The sequence below is a fragment of the Micropterus salmoides genome, unplaced genomic scaffold (genome assembly GCF_014851395.1).
Source record: "Micropterus salmoides isolate LMB-PRFRI ecotype aquatic unplaced genomic scaffold, ASM1485139v1 Ms_hic_scaffold_4, whole genome shotgun sequence".
NCBI lineage: Eukaryota > Metazoa > Chordata > Actinopteri > Centrarchiformes > Centrarchidae > Micropterus > Micropterus salmoides.
Genome location: NW_024043372.1, coordinates 19083170 through 19106086, shown reverse-complemented (window position 1 = coordinate 19106086; position 22917 = coordinate 19083170). Strand labels below are relative to the sequence as shown.

At 41.4% G+C, this 22917-nt stretch overlaps 1 long non-coding RNA gene across 1 annotated transcript; it reads left to right on the top strand.

Annotated features, from left to right (window-relative positions):
• The first annotated feature begins 2121 nt into the window (after positions 1-2121).
• LOC119885432 lies at positions 2122-4580 on the top strand. Its single transcript, XR_005441341.1, has 2 exons — positions 2122-2624; positions 3583-4580. It is a non-coding gene; the product is annotated as an uncharacterized LOC119885432 (long non-coding RNA).
• Positions 4581-22917: the final 18337 nt, after the last annotated feature.

Here is a 22917-nt window from a genome sequence, read left to right as displayed (position 1 = left end):
ACACACACACACACACACACACACACACACACACACACAGAGTAATGAGATTAAATGCATCAGAGAGACAGAGGTCGTTGGAGAGAGGTTGGACAGAATTTAGATACATTAAAGAATAAAGTCAAGTGAAGGCTGAATTTTCTTGAGACTTTGCTCAACTCAATTGCAGGCCTCATACACACACACACACACACACACACACACACACACACACACAAACCCCCACAGAACAGAAACACTGAGGCACAGATCCAACATGTTCCTTCATGCAAGGGATACAACAAAACAAAATTTGAGGCACAAATCTGCCTTCATACCCTCAGTCTCTTTCTGTTCTGTACAGGTTTGTGATAGGGCACAGGGCCCTGGTGACTGTGTGAGTTTAATGGCATACTGATGAGGTCAAAGAGAGAGGGGAGTCAGGTTAATTGCTGCTCAGCAAATCAGGTTGAATGATGATTACAAATCCTCCAAATGTTAACAGGAGGGGGAAAAAAGGATAAATATAGCTTTCCAGTTCAGCTGAATGGGAATGTGGAGCAGTGTGACGACAGAAAGAGTCTTCCCAGAAGATATTATCTCTCAGAATTAGGTTATGATACTGTAGTAGATAGAGTAAGGGACAATTATCACATCTCCTCCCATTCAACCAGACTGAGTGATTGATAAGAGGCCCCGACTGTTTGCAACAGGATCAGACAATTGATTCATCCATTCACTGATACTGATGTAACTGAGCAATTCTCTTGTATAGTTTGGAGTATTTTTAAAGCCAGAGGAAGAAGTATTAAGTACATGTACTCAAATACAAGTACATTTCCTTAGACTTCATAATGTATTATTCTAAATATTGTATTTGTTATTGTACTGCATTTACTTGATGGTCCCAGTTACAGCAATAATTACATATTGATTTTACATCAAAATGAGCTTGCAAAATGTTAACTTTTTAAGAATATGAAAACAGACTTGTTTTAGCTAAACACCACAGATCAGCATCTAGAACATGAGTTTTAGAAAGGGTAAGCGAAATAACCCAACTGAAACTGTATTAGTGACACTAATATCAACATTTGAGAGTTAACCAATCATCTCCTCCTTGACATTAAACATATGTGTCAACAAACATTTCTGATTTGGCACCCCTACTGTTTCAGAGTGTAATTCACCGCTGTCTTAAATAAGGACAGCTGTCCACATGCATTTGTTATGTTGATATGACTTATGATCAAGAACTAGCAAGATGACAACTTTGCTGACACAGCCAAACATTATGTAAGTGTGACAACACAAGACAGAGCAATATTACTTACTAGTCTAACTGTGTACACAGACAGAATGTCCAGTTCTGCGTCTATCTTGCAGTCTTTTATTTCATGAAGCTCTCACCAACATCTGGCGACCCTCTTGTTTGATCACTCTTCTTCTTTTCTCTTCTTAGCATTCTCTGTCAACTTCCTCTTCGGTCTCTTCACCTCTGCCATTAGCTAACGTTACATCCATAGAAGCTGCTGATCCCAGTTATGTTGCCCACTCACCTGGCTTTCCTTCGGCCTCTTCGCAGGCTCTGCCATGTTATCCATACTGAGAATATGGAGCTAGTTTTTTCCAAAGTATTTACATTGTACATTATATATTTGTTGCTTCTTCTTATAACTTGCTTGCTGTAGAGTTGTGTAGTTTTTTTATTTTATTTTACGCTGTTGATGTGATAAATGTCCTGCTCGGGATTTCAGTGTTACATTGCAGTAGCTACTGTAAGCTGTTGTTTTATGATAAAATTACTACATAATGTTACTTTAATATCGGCCAGCAAATTTAACTGTCAGGCTTGAATAAGTAGTGAGAGAGTTTTTTCAACTAGTTCAGGGACATGTACTGCAGTTATTCAAATGATCAGATTTTTTCTTCTTTTTCGTGAGTATTTTTAAGCTGCAGTATTACTACTTACATTAAACCTTTATTTTTGGGGTGGGGGTGGGGGTTCTTGGAGGCTCCTCAGATGCTCCCATTTCCTAAGTTGTAAAGTCGCTGTTTCGACTTCAGTGCATGTTCATGTGCTCTTAAGTCGGAATGTGGAACATGGACGCTACTACAAAAGATTGTGTTGGATTAGCATTATCAGAGTATATAAACAACACGCAGACATTTTGTTCACTCTACATGTAGAGCAAACTAACCGTTGCAATGCAATAAATGATTTTGCATGAATCAGAGTTCTGTATACTTCTTTATGTCCCATTTACATTTTGTTTCTCTTTTTGCAACAAATATTTAAGGAGGATAAAAAGATTGTGATAATTCCAACATCACATGAATGCACCATCGGTCACCATTCGCCCCCTCCTTTTCCGAGCGTGCAGGAGAAACTATGGTGGCCAACAAGCTCAGTCAGCTCTTGTGTTTAATAATATGCTTGGGCCTAGGCCTTTTTTCATTTCTCTTTTCTTACTTCTAATAAACCTGACGACTACTACTTCTAACATTACTTGTTCTTCTTTGTACATATTCAAAGTAGTGACAAAATGCTCTCTGTAGCGCCGTTTGTCCATTTGGACTACTGAGACAGCTGGCACAACATGGCAACATCCATGTAAGAGGACCCGTATGTGGCTCATTCTAAGGTAATAAAAACATAATGGTTCATTATGTAAGGTCTTTATACACCACTGAAAACATAGTCATGGGTATTATTTTGCATTTCTGTCAGTAGACCCTCATACATATTACACACTGAACCTTTAAAAAGTTTATATTGCTAGCATGTTAGCAGCAAACAGTTGTTTTTCTGTCAGAGCCTTTTCACTAACAACAGTTGCTTGTTGCTGCTAGAAACAAAGTTGAAGAGAGTGGTGAGCCAAAACAGTAAGGTTGTTTGTTGCCACAAATTCAAAACAATGAGCTAAAAGATGCGAATGCGCTTTCACATAAGCTGCAGTCTTACTAAATAATATATTACATATATAAGAATAATGCAGCTTTAAGGATTTGAGTAGGCTATTTCACCACTGGAAATTTACTTTCCACTTAAATAACCTTTTAACTAGAGTTGTGTTTCACTGCAGTTGAAGTCGCATCCATTAAGGGCAAAGTTGTTCCCAATTATCTGTAAGCATTGGAAACTGAATCCATTTGCAATAACGGGTCACACAGCAAAGAAGAGAAGCACCATTTGGTTTGCTTATGCGCTTTATTTTATGGCTTCCAGTTGTGCTTTAATCCAATTTGAACCCTGTCCTGTTGGGTCGTAAAAATAAAAAAAATCTTCTCCTTTAACTTAACTTTTAGTCTGAGTACATTTTTATCCACCTATTACTTTTACTTACATTATAGACCCTCTTGAGTAGGACACTGTAGTATTTTATCCACTACTGGTCATTTAGTAAATGAAAAAAACAGAAACCCACCTGAGCACTTGTACCATATACACTCACCGGGGCTAAGGCGCAGATAGACGTTTCCATGAATATTATGCAAATAAGAGTTATTCTCCTTAGATCAGCTGAAACCGCTGAGAGCTGCTGTTGTTGCATTTTCACAGAATCATCCATATGAATTTCTGCCCTCTGTTCTCCCGCTCAGATGCTCCTGAGTCCTCGCAGAGCCTGAGAAACATCAGTCTGCACCGTTTCCCGGCAGAAACCTTATCTGTGAGAGGTGTTTGTGTAATGGCGTTTTCCAGCCTGGTCCTGCAGGTCACACTGTCTGGAGCAAAAAGAGAAGCAACAACTGAGGAAGAGACAGAGAGAAAGGACAAGGGGAGAAAGGAAACAGAACTATGGTTGGCAGGTTGTTGGCCTTATCATACTTACATGCTGGCTTTTCTGTACAGTGCCTTTCAGAAGGGTTGGGTTACCGAAGCGTAGACTTAACTGAGGGCAGGAATACACAAAAGACATCAAGACAATTGTTTGATTTTTTGTTTTGTTGTCTTGGTAGAAACTGTGCATCTATTCAGATCACAGCAGCTTCAATTTTTCTTTTCTCTCCGACTGCGCTTCCCATTCACATACATCCACACCAACACCCACACACACTCGCAAAAATGTACAATTTATCCGAATACTTCCCACATCTCTCCACCCACATTCCCTTCCACACAGAGATAGCAGCACATGTATAATTGCAGTGTGCAACAGTGCGCACCTTAGAGGAAATAATTACCACCATAAAAAGAGCAATTACTAACCTGGCAGAGAGTTGCAGTGGATTTTAATGCTTCTGCCAGTAACGTCTGCTCACATACCGCTCTTTGTTTGTTTGACTAATGGTTTCTTTTGAAGAATAAACGAGCCATATTTACCAATACTAAAATGCTGTCTGTTTTGTACACACATTTAGACGTACAACACAGCTTGCAGGTTCTGTGACAATCAGAGTGAGCAGTGAATGCTGGGAAAAGAAACAGGGCTGAAGGTTACTACGAGTTTGATTCATGTAACCAAATAATAAAAAGATTTATAAGAATTGACTGTTGAGAGTGAGGCCTGCTTCAATTCACTACTTAATATCCAGTTTTGATTAGCTGGCATAATTTTGATCCTGTTCATCTGTTACGAATAAATGTTTTCCAAACTGGCTGTCAGTGTGAGACACTTATTCATTTTCTTCTTAAATGTCATTATGAGAGGATAACTAAAATGATAAGAAGGCTGGAGTGAGTGAGTGAGTGAGTGAGTGAGTGGCTTTGTGACTCGCTCGGCTCTGTTGTCAGAAAACTAAAAGATGCATTAATACGCAAAGTCGCGTACACACCATTAACGGAAAAAAGGGGAAATAACTGCAGCAATTTTTTTGACTAATTCTGGCAAATCACTCTGTTAGAGAATTAATCACAATCTGTCCCCTGCCTGCTTCAGAGAACACGACCATCTATCAAAGCTTTTGCTCTTCCTGACTAGACCACAGTATTCACTAGTCATCTCTCAACTATTGTCTTTGGGCTTCAATGGTTTGATTGATTTTACAAGACAGCTACTGGGGATAATCATTTGGCATCATATCCTGCGCGTAATTGCACAGTATTGACTAAAAGTAAGTACTGATGGGATGAGAACAATTCCTTAGTCATCAGTGTTAAGTTGTTTAAATTCAAAAGTAGAAGATCAATGCCTGCGAACCAGACAAATCTGCAAACTCATGTTTCATTTGCTCTGGCAGGTACATCTGGCCCCATCCCATCCAGACAGATTCCCACTCGTCCTGGAACTGGTCGGTCCAATCATAACCGTTTATCTATTATGGGGTGAGTTTGATAGGATGAATGACAGAGGAGCACGGCGTTACTGGCCATGGAGACATTTTCATAAACAACCAAGATGGCTGCCGTGATGTGGAACTGTTCCTGTTAAATCTGCTATCACCTGAGTATTAAATTAATTGGAAGGGATATTTTATCTAAAAGAAGAATATAAAAATAGAAACATACTCATTTAAAGATTTTGTTGATAGAAAGATGTGTTTGCTGTACAGGATTTGGTAAGTTTATTTTACCAACTACACTACATCACAAGTTTTATTGCTCTGACTGGTTGTAGGTCTATCCACTTGCGTCCAGAGGCATTTTGGTCTGCAAAGGAAAAAAGTAAAGGATTATCATGTAATTGGTTCAGTTCACACGTGTTGCCCTCAGCCTGAATTGCATTTATGATTAAATACCTGGTAAACTAACAAGCCTCTTCTGTACATTGTGTTCACTGCTTATTAAAAAATATATTCATGCTAAAATGGTAAATTAAGATAGTTTACATGGGAAACCTGCAGCACATCAGCATTGTAATTGTGAGCATGTTAGCATGTTGACGTTAATGTTAGTACTTCTGTGCCTAAGTTCGGGCGACTGGTTTAGGTGACCTGTTCCCGTCTGGAGCTGTCCCTGGAAATGTCCCGTTTTTAACTGTGTGTTAATCATAGACTGTATAAGGTATTAACGGACCAGAAATCAGATTTTATGTAGCCAGAAACTGATTGTCGCAACATGTAACATTATCGCCCAGTTTCTTTACGCCTCCAGCTTCCTTTATCTGGATTTAATGGTTCTTTTAAGAGAATAATCACAATTGTGGCCAAACAAGTGTTTGCATTTTATAGCGTAACCAAGCCTGTTGCTGCCGATGGAATATGTGTTTGGTAGGCGTATGTCTAATATCCTTGTTTACATTTAGAAAATGGAATGTAGCCTCTAATTAACATGACTTACTGCTGAGTTATATATAAAAAAAGACATGATCTCTTTTGCAATTATCCTTATTACTCTACATTATTTAACTTACCAACCAATCCAGTCCTTTTTACCTGTTAAAATACCTTTAAATGGCCAAAACAACTCATAAAATGCAATATTCCAGTTGCCAGAAAGTGGTTTAAGCCTCTAATTATTGGCTGAAAGGTTATTTCTTTCCTGAAATGACTTGATTATATTCATGAGGGTTATATTTGACAGATTATAACTCACCTAGTACTTTTTACCTCTCAACAAACAACACATAACATGCAGTATTCTACTTGCCAGAAACCTGATTGCAGTCTCTGCTTATTGACTGAAAGGTAGATTCTGCCCTGAAATGACTTCATTATATTCATGAGGGTTATATTTGATAGATTATAACTCACCTAGTACGTTTTACCTCTTAAAATACCTTTAAATGGCCAAAACAACACATAAAATGCAGTATTCCACTTGCCAGAAACTGACTGCAGCCTCTACTTATTGACTGAAAGCTGGTCTCTGCCTCAAAATGACTTTCAGAAGAGTTATGTTTGACAGATTATGAAACCGAAAATGCCAACCGTTTGTATTTCATATATAATAACATTATATTTTTTAATGACATACTGACCACCAAACAAAAATGTCCCCAGTTTTCATTTCAGAAAACTGGTCACCTTAGCCTAAGTGCAGCCTCACAGAGCTGCCAGCACGACTGTAGAGTAATCTTACTTGTTTCACTTACAAAGACTATGCCAGCTATAGATTAGCCAAGATATAAATTAAGAATAGTTTATTGCATGCTATGCAGGCGAGCCGAGATGATGAAAGAGAGATGGGAGGAATGCGGGATGTAGGGATAGGGGAGAGTGATGAGGGTCGAGGAGTGATGGATGAAGGGTTAAGGGGAAGAAGGGTGGGGGATAAGAAATCAGGTTTGCGAATTGTTGTCCAGCAGACACTCCAGCAGGAGACAGGTGGGAACTGGTGGGAGTTGAGACTGGGGGAGCCGTCTCTTTATAGGTAGATGTAAAGAACCCCTGAAAGAACTTCAGATGGAAAGGTACATGCAAGCATTTCTGATGTCGTTCAGATTTTTGCGGATGTAAGTGAGGTACGCTGGAGAGGACAAGTGAGTATTTTAAAGTGGTAGATGAGAGTGTCGACGGAATGAATGGAAATGTCAGGCATGGTTGCATGTTGAGATGGATGGTAGTTGAGTTCAGAAGCAGTAAAAAAGTGAGCAGTGCAGAAAGCCGAAGAATGCGGATTCAAACGGCTGGATTCCACAGGGCACGGCTGTGTCACGTGGCTGTCAAAGCTGATTGCGGCCATTCTAGACAATGCTTGTGATTCCACCAGATGCGCCGCAGCATGTTTCAGAAGCATCCCAGGAGCGGCTCTCTGCTCTGCTCCGCTGAAGCCGCGTCAAGCTGCACAGGGCAGATGAACCAGGCAGGAATCTGGTCAATGTCCAAAATAAAATACCCTGTGCAGACTCCTGATCGAAAATCAGGCAGGGAAATTTCTCTGCTTCTGAAATGCTCCCTGTGGGATATGAAGCCGTGCAGAGGATGAAACAAAACCAGGTTGCAGAGAGCCTAGCAGCACACAAAAACAAAGAACAAGTCACCAATGTTTGGCAGGCAAAACACTCCGCTCCTGAAACGCACCTCTAGTGTGATTTAATGCTGCACAGAGAACAGAACAAAACTGTGTCATAGCCAGAACACAACACAGTTTTAATTATTTGTCAAAATTCAGCAGAGTGCTTCGGATAAAGAGTCAAATATTTTACACCCTATATTACACCCTGAGGTTAGACAGACTGCACAGTAGCATGCGCCCATCTGATGTCTGCCTTAGATTACCAAGTTCCTTGCCCTGCAGTGTGTATGAGGGATAGCGATTGATTGTTTTATTTTGCATTAAAGTCTGTGCTGCTTGGGACAGTGGAGCCGTTCCCAGAATATTTCCTGGTGGCAACGCCAATCAGACTGATTCTAAATGTGGGGAAAGGTGGATTGCGAAGGTGGACTTCCCTAACCAGGAGTTTTATCAACAGTGTTGGAATCAGTGATGGCTGACTGTATGTTGTGGCATGTGTAGGAGGAATCTGGCATAGCTTGCAAATCTGGGTGGAAGCTGTGTGTACAACGTTGTATGAGGAAGCTAACAAACTGGCAATGTGGTTCTTCAAGGCAGTGGCGAATGCACTAATGGGGGTGCTGAGATACTTACACGCACTGTGCTTGGTTAGATTATGAGGACAAGTTGTTCTGGCACTGGCTCTATTGCAGAAGAAGCAGTAGTGGAGGAATCTGCAGCCTGAAGTGCTGCAGCCTAGGTCGTTAAAGATCCTGCCAGAGCCGGATGCATGTTGCGTAGGGCCCTGCATATTAAGCAGTGTCATGCCTCACTCTCATGTCAAAGGTCATAGCAAGTGTCGATGTTTAGAACTTTGATGAGATGATAAAGAGGAAACTATTCTTCTGGGCACGAAAAGAGAAAACTAAAACTCAATGAGAGTGAATTGTGGGAACCGCAGTCAGGTAAAGGTGTGTTCTCCCCTCAAAGTCTGATGTCAGCAAATGTTTTAGCTGCAATAAATCTCTCTAGTCTGTCTGTCTTACTAACCCAGCTGGGCAACACATCTCTTGTTCTATCTGAGTCTTGGTAGCTTGTTCAGTCTAGGTTTAGTCAGGTTTTACAAATCTGCAAGATGGAAAGCAATGGACTGACATTGACTGGTGACTATTTCATTTTTGACTGGGCAATATGGATGCACATCTATCAGTAAATAATTACCATCACAAATTCTGTCATGTCATGGAATAAATAGTATATAACATTTGAAAACACATTAAAGGAAACCTGGGGGTGCCAGTTTGTATGGGCCCAATGCAGCTTATAAATTGATATCTAGCAAGTATTGTTATAATACAGTACTAGCTCAGATGCAGTCCAGATGTCTTTAGCAAGTCACACAGACACAGGTGAAATACAAGCAGCCTCAGCCAGTACAAGCACTGTTGATCCCCATTCAGTCTCAGGCAGTACTTGCACAGACCTAGTGCAGATGTCTTTAGCAAGTCACACAGACCCAGGTGAAATATAGGCAGCCTGTAAGGAGGTCAGGACTGGCTCAGGTTATTGCATACCATCCTCCTGGCCCGGTAGAGGACTGGTTGCAGGACGAAAGGTTTCTCGACAGCTTCAGTGATGATAGGTTTTCGATGTAGTGAGCCCCCACCCACAGGTGGTCATTTTAGTGGGTTCCCATTAAATTCTGTTTATTGACAAACTGTAGTGTGATGGGTATCGTTAAGATTTTATCAATACTACTACTGTTATTGGTTCGGTTCTTTATTAGTGTTTTTCACCACATTTGCCTAAGACCGCTGCAAAAAAAAGTCACAACTTTGATGTGTATAAAATGTCAGTTTAATTATTTAGCGTGTTTATTCTTTCCAGTGTAATACAGTAACATCACTGTATGTATGTTTTAAATGTCTTGGTTTGGGAGGGAGGCCAGGCTTTAAATACTACAAGAGCACACTCATGATCACATTCCCACGATTCAGCACACTAACAGATTGCTTGCTTGGTTAGGGAGCGATCAGCATTACTCCTGCTAGCGGTTTAAGTAACACAATCTGGTGTCTAATTTCAAACAGCTGTCTGCTTCGCCACAGGACAGGAGCGGGGGCGGAGGGCCAGAAACACCTTGATGATTCATGGCCTGCGAAATGAAGATGAATATTTTATATAAACTGGCATTAAGAGGTTTCAACACAGTCATCCAGATCAAACACAACAGCATGGCAACCCAGTTCTCCGCTGTCTGTCTGCGAGGCTGCCGGCTGTAACACGGTCAATTATATGGTGGGCTGGCGTAGAGTTGCGGTTTTAATATGCATGAGGAGTATTTGTTCTTACTGGAAATTAATGACACAAGCAAACTGATGCCTATATTTTAATCAGTAATGGATGGATTAATTTGAAAATGCTCTTTTTAAGGTTTTTGAACACGTGTATGCGCCTTTCAGAGTAGTGAAATATTTCATGTCATCACCTGAAATGTATTCAATTGATTGCAAAATTAGAAATTGGAGTGAATTTTTGTCTTGGTTTAATGTCCTTAATTCTGTTAACTAATGTGGAGTGAGTGTGTTTATAGGTGCATGCAGGTCAGCGTACATACGTGCCACCCCACAGCATGTGTATGGCTCCATGCATGCTCGCTCCCTAACTACGTTTGCAGGGGTAAATTGAGTGTGTGACCGCATATAACTCTCAGAACAGCCCCATTTCCCTCTGCCCGCCTGCTTGGTCACACTGATTCAGTGCATCAGTAGTAGCACTAAATCCATACCAATAAATTTCACCTTCATGGGGTTGCATGTACCATCAGCCGGGGATGCCCCCGCAAGAAACCACACCATAGTTGGTTAGTCACAAGAAGCAGGCTGTATTTGCCCCTCGGTGCAGATCTGAGGGTGCCTTTACCCTTTTTCCATAATGGTTTATTGTTATGATTACCTAACCCGAGACGGTGCTTTCAAAACGCATCCACACTCATCTGCCACTGCCATCAATGTGTTTATAATATGTTGTTAAATCAAGGCAGACCCACAGGGCTGACTGCGTTGGTCATCTCATTTGGCCTGTAATGGCCATACACTGTCTCCATGATTGATTCTCCTTATTTGACGTGTATCTTGATGAGGGTCACAGGTCAGGTTTGGACCAGCCACAGCAGTCAGACTTCAATACTCTGCTGTGATGCATGCACCATTTCTACAAGCAACAATCTGGATTTTATACATAACAGTCTCTTCACACACCATTAACCTGCCCAGGGTCTTCGTGTCATTATCGATTCTCAAAGGCTACATGGGCTGTAAACATTCCTGATGCCCTTCAGAGATATCACTCCTAATCATCCTGGGACACTCAAACGTGCAAGAAGAAAAGGCTTCACTAAGCAGAGATGTACACTCCCTAATCTCATGCATTGCATGCTTTTGTGTTCATTCGTGTGTGTGTGTATTTGAGTGGGTGTTGCATGCAAAATGGCGGTTTGTTGACAAAAACTCTCTGCTATTACTGAAACACAGCCACGTACTGCTTTCAAACTGAAGAGCCACTGAGGGAAACAAAGACAGCCAAAGTGAGAGCTGAGTGGTTTAACAATCTGTCTCAACGGTGGGGCCATTTTTCAGACCAGCCACCAGCACTCCCTCATCACTCGGCTGAGGTCCCTTAGAGCCCTTATTAATATTCACAGACGAGATTATAGTTTAGCAAAACATTATCACTGCTGATTAACTGGGGATTGTAGCGAGGGCCAGATTTTCTCTGGCATTTCAATTCATGTTTTGATTTTGCAAGCATGTGAACTCTGGATACGGTGCCTCACCAGGGCACTAATTAATGGTAATGAGTCTAACTGTGCACAGTGAGATAACAGCAGTGTCCCTTTCTTTATATTTCCCAGTAAACCTGTCCATAGTGCCCAATAGTGTACTGTAACTCATAGCCTGATATCAAACAGAACCGTCAACTCGGTGGAATGGTTCAAAGGTCTGAACCTTGGCAAGTGGGACGGCGCTATAGCCTCACAAAGAATTACAATGACCACACCGTATAAACGGCAAGACATTTCCAGTTGTTTTACCTATGTTGTGATTTGGCTGCTGTTTCTCCCATTCTTTGCTTGATCCAGTCCATTAGCACCCTCAATTGCCACACTTCATGTTGCTCACGAGAAACAAAATGTAACTTGAACTGCAAGCAGCTGTAAGCAGGGTCCAAGCCCCCCAGCACCAGGCACCCCGCGGAGGCCGTGCGAGTCTACCCGGGGCGCCCCGCCGTGGCTCGGGGGGCCCGTGGACAATAAATGACCAGAGTTATAAAAGAAAGGGACTTACGGAGATAAAAAATGAACGGATGTCTATGGGAGTGTTATTTGATATACGCTTAGTAGCTCCACCTAGAGGCCGATTGACACCAAATTTCACACAGCCCGTCGGGAGGGCGTGGCAGATAAGGTCTCTGAGTTGGGTGTAGATTGGCCATTGTCAACCTCAGATATCAGATGACATCCATTTTTGTGCGTTTTCGCAAAAATTTCAAAATTCAATCCATCAAAATTCCCTCTACAAATTTTTATCGGCTTGGTCCAGAGATGGTCTGTGCCAAGTTTGGTGGCGATTGGACTTACGACTTCGGAAGAGTTAATTAAAATAGATTTTTCAGTTTTCACGATTTAGCAAAAGGAAAACGTCATCGCACAGAGGCGTGTCCTATACCATAGGAATCGGCGGTAATCCCCAAACACCTAGACATGAAGTTTATGAATGTGCGATATACTGGGGTGTAGTTTTGAGGCAAAATGTCCTTTGGTTGAAAATCCTATTGAAATGAATGGGATTCTCCGACAGTATTTGAGCTTTGATTATAGCGCCACCTTTTGGCCGAATTGCACCAAATATTTCAGGTGTCATCGGGGCCCCATGGGGAACAATTGCTCCATTTGGTATCAATCGGACTTGTGCTTATGGAGATATAAAATGCATGTAAGTCAATGGGATATGCCACCTATGGGCATATTTGGGTCAACGTTGGTGACTGTTGTGAGGGGACCATGCTGAACAATTCGGCTGAAGTTTCATGTCAATGTGACTTGTGGGTATTGAGGAACAATATTTGGGGGTTAAATAGCGCCACCTAGGGGCTAGTTGCACCAAATTTTACACAGACCCTCAGGGGGGCGTCCCACATTATTGCTCCAAATTTTGTGTCGATCGGCCATTCCAAAGCGAAGATATGACCTCACTTCCTGTTTAAAGCATTTTTTGCAAATATTTGTTGCCGTATAATTGGTGTCGCTCAGACTTGCAGCTTCGGAGGAGTTAATTAAAATAGGTTTTTCAGTTTTTGCGATGTAGCAAAAAAAAAGAACGTGTGGATATAAGGTTCTTGATATCCGCCTTCCTGTGTGTGACTTACAGTGATTTCAAAGTGCAAAATTTTGGACCTTGCTTGTAGCGCCCCCTAGAGGTAGAATTGAATAAATCTTTTCGCATGCCGTCGTCTCATGGGCCTGAACATACCTTGTGAGTTTCGCATCCGTAGCTATTACCGTCTAGGCTGCAGTATCGGAATTAGGCGAAAACGTAGAAGAAAAACAAATAAAATAACGATAACGATTCCAATAGGGTTCCCAGCTCCGCCGGTACTGGGAACCACGATGCCTTGCATTCGCGGATCCCAGCCCACTCAGGCTTGGACCTCAAATTACTTAAACCTGCAATAAATGTTTTGGGTAAACAAGTAAATGAAAGAAAATCTGTGAAAACAACACTAACACTTTTTAAGTTAATGAGTGCGATGACAGTGAACAGAGAAAAAAACAAAACAATGAGCTGAAAGACAGTAAAAGCACTGCAGAGCTGAGGGGATATTTTTCTGTAGGGACGCTTTACATACATGCAGTGTGATCCATTACTAATAAATTATCAATACAAAAGTATAATGCCAGCACTACTATTAGCACGTTTACTGTGTGAGCTATTACAATGTTATCCACACTGACTGTGGGCTTGACCAGTGCTTGAAGTGGAAAAAAATAAGTGCCAGTACTCCCCCCATCCCCCCTCACTATCCTCAACCACAAGATGAAACTAGTAAATATTATAACATTAACGACTTTGCGCATTAACCACTTAATTTCCTGCTTTCTGAACACATTTTCTGCACCAATTTATGGGGGATGTCTTTATTTAAATGAAGGGAAACAAAATTAAGGTGACACGTGAATTCAAAATTTAAAAATATAATGGAATATAATTCAGTAATCAGCTTTTGGACAATGCACATTTGTTTCTTCTGTTTCAGTTGCATTGCATGTTTCCCTATTGTGCATTGTTTCATTTGTTATTCAACATTTGTTGTTGCTGTTTTTCTTTTTTATATACAGTCTATGTGTTTATCAGAACATTTTTAACAAAAGCTTTCAAAAAGTGATGGAGACATTCAGATTCTGACCTGTCCCCAGCGTCCCCAGTGTAAATGACACCTATCTGTCGATACTTTTAAATGTCCCGCACGATCCAGGCTGTGATTGGTCGGTTCACGACAAGTGACATTGACGAGCTACATTCAGCACACGGCTGCTTGAGAGGCACCCGAGCTTCTCTTCTCCCTCATCTCTCTCCGCCGACAGAGTTTAGCAGGCAGGGAGAACAGGAAAAGGTGAGCGTCACGTAGCGCCCAGATATGGAGAGGGGAGAGGAGAGTACCGGTGTTCTGACGATATTTGTCGAAAAATGCTACCATAGCGCAAATCGATAGCAGAGTCCATCGAGTCGCTCTGCCCCTTCGAAAAATGCTACCTTATGTGTTCCCTTTTCCATTCCCATAAAGGTATAACTCTCACAGAATTATGACATCCTCTGTTTTTTGATTATAACATCATTTCAGGGGTAGTGTATTCTGATATATTATGCCATCTTTATTTAAGATATCAGGGGTCGCTGTTCTGATAGACTAATAATGATTTTTTTATTATATTACTGACGATCAGCCACTGCCTCGACGGCATGCCCAACTGCAAGGTTGCACATATCTATGGGCGTGGAAACAGACCACGCTTGTGGGTCATACGTATGCGCAGAACCGCTAAGTAGCACATCTCCATAGGTAGCAAAAATGGATAGAACAGCAGTGCGTTCCGGCCCACTTCAAGCACTGGGCTTGATAATGTTGTTTTATGAGTTTTTCCTAAACTTGAAGAGTGCACTCAGTAGATTGCAGATCTCCACCAGGCCTGGCAGCTCTCCATCGCTTATGTGACCCTCACCTTACAGGTCGTAGTGGTCTGTTGAGATCACCAGGAAGGACCAAGGTGCCTTGAGATGTGAGATGTGTAGTTTCTGTTATTCTGTCTATAATGCTTAGTTTGTTTTCTACAGTTGACTGTATTTCTGTATCTGCCTGCCCTCTGTCTTCTATCTGCACTTGGGTCCTATCTACCAGTCCTATAAAATAATATTATTTTTTACTTTAAAAACTGGTTGTTATTGTTAGTATGTGGTACTTCAGAATCAAAATCATGAAAAGTGTTGGCATTAGGTACATGGTACTTTGAAATGTCTCATGTTCACTTCTAGCCTTGTTTATCAGTGTATTTACTAAGGAACTCTGTAGCTTCACCAATCAGTAATAGAGTCTCTAACTATCCACAGCAAGAAAAAAATCAGGAGGGCGCCAATACAGGTCCCTGAATTGTGTTTAGCCTTATAAACTTGACTGCATCATGACCTTAAACCTTGTGAATGGCTGTTTCTTTAGGCAGGTCATTACCTTCACAGCGAGAAAATATGGCAGGTCCAACTCAGAAAGTGATATACTTGATAGATATACATGCATTTCATGCTGTCACTTGGTCACTAATGGACCAATAAACAGGATGATGTGAAGAGATAGAAGATGATCGTGTAAATGTCTCTTTTCTCTCTCTCCTGCAAACATGGTTGACTGTGTTATCACGGCTCACATGAAATCTATATTCCTGTTATGGATGATATGCCTTACGTCTCCTGACCAATGGCCCACTTAATAGTCAATGCTTATCTTAAGCTGTGGTTAATATCTCCATATAACATTAGCAGTAGCCTTATTGGATAAAACTATAATGCTTAAAAGTGTATGAGAATAGATGATAGATTTAGCATTAATACTGAGGTCCACTTGTCATGTATTGATTCATGGTGAAAACTGTCTTCTATTCAATGAGGTTTGACTACGCTGAGGTGTGTGCCTTTATGTTTGTGTACTGTTGCTCAAGTGTGTGAGTGATGCAGCAAATTGTCCATTTGCAGTATATCCGATGGGCTCAGGGATGTCATTAGTCACAGCGTGCTCGTTCTCATTAAATGGCCCAGTCGCCATGGCAGCCCCACAAAGGCCAGCCCCTCCCCCCTCCAGCGCACGGAGAGTGACAGGCCAATTAGAGCAGGGCGCTGTGACATGCAGTCTGCTGTGATTACAGCTCTGAGAAGAGAGGAGCCAGGCAGGGGACACCATACACCGGCAAGGTCCCAACAAGATCCATCTCCAAAAAAACACGATGAGCCGGGGAGGTCATGTCTGCATCCCCATTCCTCCATTACATGTGGCACGTGCCATCGAGAGCAGTTAGCGGCGATACCATTGGAGAGAGCAGTACAAACTACACCACCCAGAGGGCTTTGGACACACATCAGACACCTATAGGTTGATTGCCCTGCATTACTCATTGTTGGAGATCTTCATCACTTTTCACACAGCGCACATGCTGCTTCGCTATAATCCTCTCAAGTCTGCATATTTTGGAGGAAAGCATGTGACAATTCTGTTAAATACAAGTCAAGGAGACACAGCAGGAGAGTGAAGAAAATACTCTAATCTTGGCAATGATGACATCGAGTGTGGCATCGAGCCTGTCAGCTTTTCTCTATGATGCATTCAACAGTAACACACATACTGAGGCAGACATGCACAAGACAACATAAATAAGGCACAAGGTGGATTTATTTGGTCACATTGCAACAGGTTGTAAAGTGATATAGACACAGAACTGATATAAAACTGTAATGGGATACTGAAATGACCCATTTAAATGAATGAAACTGCCACATACTGAACCATCGTCATCAAACAGGCTGCAATAGAATACAGTTGAATCTCACCACAGGTTTCATTGCTCTGTTCTGGACGGGTTGGATGGATGGGTCAAGTTTGCAAAGGGAGATCACAGTTAACTTCCTGTTTCCTTCCAGGTTGGTTTCTTTTAACGAAGACCAAAATCTTTCCCTGAACTCATTTAAATATCTAAAATAAAAGTCTAAGTTTAGCATGTTTTATCACAGATGTGTTCCCAAAATGAAGAATGAATCTCAGAACAAAATCGCTCTACAATAGAATATAAATACTGTATATCTGGGCTACTGGTATGTTCACGTATATATATATATAGAGAGAAAATAGAAGAGTGTAGCTATAGGCCATGTCTGCAGCAAATAGAACCGTTAAATGCCACTTAAAGCTTTTTTTTGTGAGCCACAATAGAGAAAATAGAAAAAAAAAAAGAAGAAAAGAACACTCTGTCTGGGCAGATCGAGCCATTGGCCTCTTTCACTGCACATCTTTTGTGTTTCTGAGAGAATGGTTCACTGCCTTTTGACAATAAAAACCATGGGGAAAAACACAATTTTCTTCAGGCAATGCTGTCTTCCATTTCTGGCTGCTACATGAACTGCCTCACGAAAAGCTGGAAATGCGCAGTTTGGTCGCAGTTTTGTATGAATTGCATTTCTACTCAAACATAAACAGCTTTTTTCCCCCCTTTCATCCCAAGTAGGCGGAGATTTCATGGTAGAACAGGAAGGCCGTGACAGAGTAATGATTTAATTGCTGGCAAGGAGCAGAAGAAAGTAAAGGTTGTGATTTTGTTATACGTTCTTATATTTATCTTGTTGTCAAATTCAATTACACCCAAACACAAGACAATAGCTATCACTGAAAGAGAGGTCACATCTTTAGCTTTTCTTTTTAAATGTCCACTTTTGACACAAACATGGAATTATATATCATAATCATAGGCCTATATAAGGGTGAATTGATATTTTCTAGAATTTAAACATGATGTTGAGACATTTATGTTTATTTACACACTGAAATCAATACTTTTTCCCATATTAAACAGAAGAAAACATTAAACTCCAACAAGAACTCCATCTCTCTTCTTACCATGCCTTTTGCCTCTTGCAAACACATGAAATGTGCGCTAGACATAAATTGTGATCATCGAAAATGAACGTAATTCATACTGTGCTGTGGGGCTGTGAGTGGTTAGCTTCACTATTCCCACACTAAAACACCCTTTCATACAGATAAACAGGCACACCTATGTATCAAGGCTCAAGTCATCCAGTATTATGCAAAACATCATCCATTATGTTTGGCAACTTATTGCATGATTGCTATAAAGAACATCCTCTCGGTCTTTTGCTCCTTCTCCCCGAGGACAGAAGACTGACTGAAATGTAAGATGACAGGAAAAAGGTGAGCGAGGGGAGAAGAGGCTCTAAGTGACTTAAGAGTAAGAACTCCAAAAAAAAAGGGAGAGTAGCACAAGCCCAGAGTGAGAGTTGTAAGAAATGTCTTTGAGAGATATAGAGTGAGGGAGTCTGGGGAAATGAAAGCAAAAGTGTAAAGAGAGAGAGAGAGGGTGAAAGAGAAAGAGAGAGGACAGCGGTTGAAGGGTTAAGGGCAAAGTTGCAGTTTGTGTGACAGTATCAAAGCCACAGGAGCAGCAGAGAAAAGCTGTTAACGGGAGCTCACCGTGCCTTAATCGATTGTGAACTGTGCTGCAGAGCACAGCCAATCACAAGAGCTCCTGGAGACTTCTCTGGGTTAGAGCACTTACACGCTGTCTGCCGCCCGATCACGGAGACGACACAGGGAGAGTAGAGTGAAAGAGACAGAAAGAGAAAGAGGGAAAAAAACACAAAGAGATGAGGAGTAAGGGTGGCGTTGGTCAGGGAGAGGAAAAAGTGGGACTTCAAAATTATGGTTTTGCTTTTTCATCCTGGTGACCTTGAAAGCCCTTGTTAGGGGAGGTACGTTGGAGTGAATATGCATCAAGTGTCCTTTCTTTTGCTCTATTTGTCTGTCTTGTAGCTGTCTGACAAGATTTCAGCTGTCTTTAATTCACACATTGTATGCATGACCTTTAAAGGCATGTCATATGGCATCACAAGGAGATTTGGACATTTTAACAGTACATGACATTTTGTAAAGAGCGTCGTCTTGAATGGACAAATCCCTCTGACATGAAACTTCTGGAAAATCTTGTTCTTGCAGACTATATTTATATATAGATATATATATACACATTTTGGCTCATCACAAGGAAAATACCCACATAAAACAACCTGTTACTGACGCCAAACCAATAAAATTGTAGATACAGCAAAGCTGCTTATATGATCTGTCATCTTCATTTATTTATCTTCATGTTTTGACATTGTAACTGTCTCATTAGTTTGAACAACTCACAAAACATCCACAAAACTCAACAATTCACAGATTGATTTAACTGACAGAATTAACTGACTAATCCAATAACGTCTCTTTGCAACAACTCCGGGACAAATTTTTATACAGCTGTAAGTCTTCAGTCTAATTAACTTATGCTTGCTGTAATTGGACATTTGTAAATCAGTTTTGTAACAGCTAAGAGTAAATTGGCGCTTTCTGTTTATTTTGGGTGTGTTACAGTGAGATCCATATAGCAGTGTGCTGCCCCGACTGTGAACACTGAATAAATCTGTAGAGGAAGTAAAAACCATGAGTTTGACCAAGTGATATAGCAGTAATTTTGGATAAACCTGTCTTTCAATCACATTGTCATTTTCTCTAAGATATTTCTTTGTAAAGCATGATAGAATAAAGGTACAGGGTTAATGAAATAATAGCAAGTAAATACACTGCTCAAAAAAATAAAGGGAACACTTAAACAACACAGTGTAACTCCAAGTCAATCACACTCCTGTGAAATCAAACTGTCCACTTAGGAAGCAACACTGATTGACAATCAATTTTACATGCTGTTGTGAAAATGGAACAAAACAGGTGGAAATTATAGGCAATTAGCAAGACACCCCCAATAAAGGAGTGGTTCTGCATTTGGTGACCACAGACCACTTCTCAGTTCCTATGCTTCCTGGCTGATGTTTTGGTCACTTTTGAATGCTGGCGGTGCTTTCACTCTAGTGGTAGCATGAGACGGAGTCTACAACCCACACAAGTGGCTCAGGTAGTGCAGCTCATCCAGGATGGCACATCAATGCGAGCTGTGGCAAGAAGGTTTGCTGTGTCTGTACCAGGAGACAGGCCAGTACATCAGGAGACGTAGAGGAGGCCGTAGGAGGGCAACAACCCAGGACCGCTACCTCCGCCTTTGTGCAAGGAGGAGCAGGAAGAGCACTGCCAGAGCCCTGCAAAATGACCTCCAGCAGGCCACAAATGTGCATGTGTCTGCTCAAACGGTCAGAAACAGACTCCATGAGGGTGGTATGAGGGCCCGACGTCCACAGGTGGGAGTTGTGCTTACAGCCCAACACTGTGCAGGACGTTTGGCATTTGCCAGAGAACACCAAGATTGGCAAATTCGCCACTGGCGCCCTGTGCTCTTCACAGATGAAAGCAGGTTCACACTGAGCACGTGACAGACATGACAGAGTCTGGAGACACCGTGGAGAACGTTCTGCTGCCTGCAACATCCTCCAGAATGACCGGTTTGCCGGTGGGTCAGTAATGGTGTGGGGTGGCATTTCTTTAGGGGGCTGCACAGCCCTACATGTGCTCGCCAGAGGTAGCCTGACTGCCATTAGGTACCGAAATGAGATCCTCAGACCCCTTGTGAGACCATATGCTGGTGCGGTTGGCCCTGGGTTCCTCCTAATGCAAGTAAATGCTAGACCTCATGTGGCTGGAGTGTGTCAGCAGTTCCTGCAAGAGGAATGCATTAATGCTATGGACTGACCCGCCCGTTCCCCAGAACTGAATCCAATTGAGCACATCTGGGACATCATGTCTCACTCCACCAACGCCACGTTGCACTGCAGACTGTCCAGGAGTTGGCGGATGCTTTAGTCCAGGTCTGGGAGGAGATCCCTCAGGAGACCATCCGCCACCTCATCAGGAGCATGCCCAGGCGTTGTAGGGAGGTCATACAGGAACGTGGAGGCCACACACACTATTGAGCCTCATTTTGACTTGTTTTAAAGGACATTACATCAAAGTTGGATCGGCCTGTAGTGTGGTTTTCCACTTTGATTTTGAGTGCGACTCCAAATCCAGGCCTCCATGGGTTGATCAATTTGATTTCCATTGATAATTTTTGTGTGATTTTGTTGTCAGCTCATTCAACTATGTAAAGAAAGGAGTATTTAATGAGATTATTTCATTCACTCAGATCTAGGATGTGTTATTTTAGTGTTCCCTTTATTTTTTTGAGCAGTGTATATCTCTGAATCATCTGAATTAATGCAGTTTTGAAACACAGAAAATACCTTTACCGGCAGACATTTCACAGTAAGTTAAAAGTTCAGAAAATAAATTGGGTCCAATCTACAGTATCTATCTAATCTATTTAATAACATTTCAAAAGCCAACGTTGCCTCTATGGAAAGAACTAAAATTAAAAAGAAATGGTCTCTTCTCTTTGTTCTTGTTACAAGCATAACCGCTGTATTCGATTCCCTTGATAGAGTGAAAAAGAATGTAATTCTATGAGTTGAAATGGATAATTCCCCTTGAAGGCCTGTTTCGTGGTTCTTTCTAGGTCTGCAGCTAACATCGATTTTAGTACTTGAAGCTTCTCCACTCAACAGATATTTATTAGTCCTTTCAGGAAATTCATAGCGTGTCATACAGCAAACATCAGACCAACAACATCAACAGACCAGCAACCAGACAACTGCTTTACCAACACAAACATCACCTGAGTGCTATACAAGTTATACTAAGGTGCAGCTCCCCAATACCCAGTTAACTCATGACTGTGACATTACAACCCAAACTCAAACCAGGAGAACAACAAAAGCACATGTGTACATTTTCAGCTGAGGACTATGGCTTACTGGCTAGCCTTCAACTCAACAATCAATCATGATTTCAGTTAAGGTACTAAGTTGATGTTGCTGTTACCTTGTCTGTGGTCCGCTGGCATAACACCAGGTGCTTTCTGATAAGGTGCCGTCATGCTGTTGCGGTAGGCGACATAACTTTTGTTTTACGGTGGACAGACCGTAACATTACAGAGTTGTTGTTTTCTTTTAACTTGAAACAATCCCATAATTTGAACACTTTCTTCTTCGTCCCTCGCTATTTTCTCTCTCTTCCTCCACTTTGCAAACAGCGCCATCATAATCACGTCGTGTTCATACAGCGTAAGAGCGATGTGCGGCAGTAATGTCCGTGTGAAACAGTGTGCTATATAGTTATATGGATTAACGCAAATTCTTTGCGTCAGTGCTTTTTAGTAATTGAATTAATCTATTTTAATCGATGAATCATTTCAGTTCTTTTCATTGGTACTGTCAGCAAGTTAAGTAGACTAAGCAAAGAATGGAATGGAAATGGTCCATCAATCAAAAGAATCAAAACAGCTTTTCATAAAAATTAATCCAACTTATGAAGTCCATCGCTCTTGGTTTGCCACACTTCTCCCATTCTGCACCTTGTTGTTGTTTTCGTTATGTTGCTGCCTTCAAAATAAAAGCGCATAAGCCATCTGTTGGAGCTAGATCAAATGAATGACCTGTATTTAATATTATTGGATAATTTAGTAAGTAATAATCTGTTTGAAATAAATAAATAGTTTCATAGTAGCCTACTTCAGTTTTGTGTAAGAGGAATTAAAGGCCTGTCCCGTATGGACGCCTGTCCCAAATATAGATAGGGTCAATTCAGTAATTTTAGCAAATAAAAGCCCGGGCTATTAATTGAAATCGTCAAAATCGCTGACTTACTTTTGCAGTTTTCGAGTTTCGGCGGGCGCCATCTTAATTATCGCGATATACCTGGGAGCTGTGCCTGCCATCTCTGGCCTTTTTCTGCAAATACATGGTCTTTTTTGCCATTTGATGGCCAAC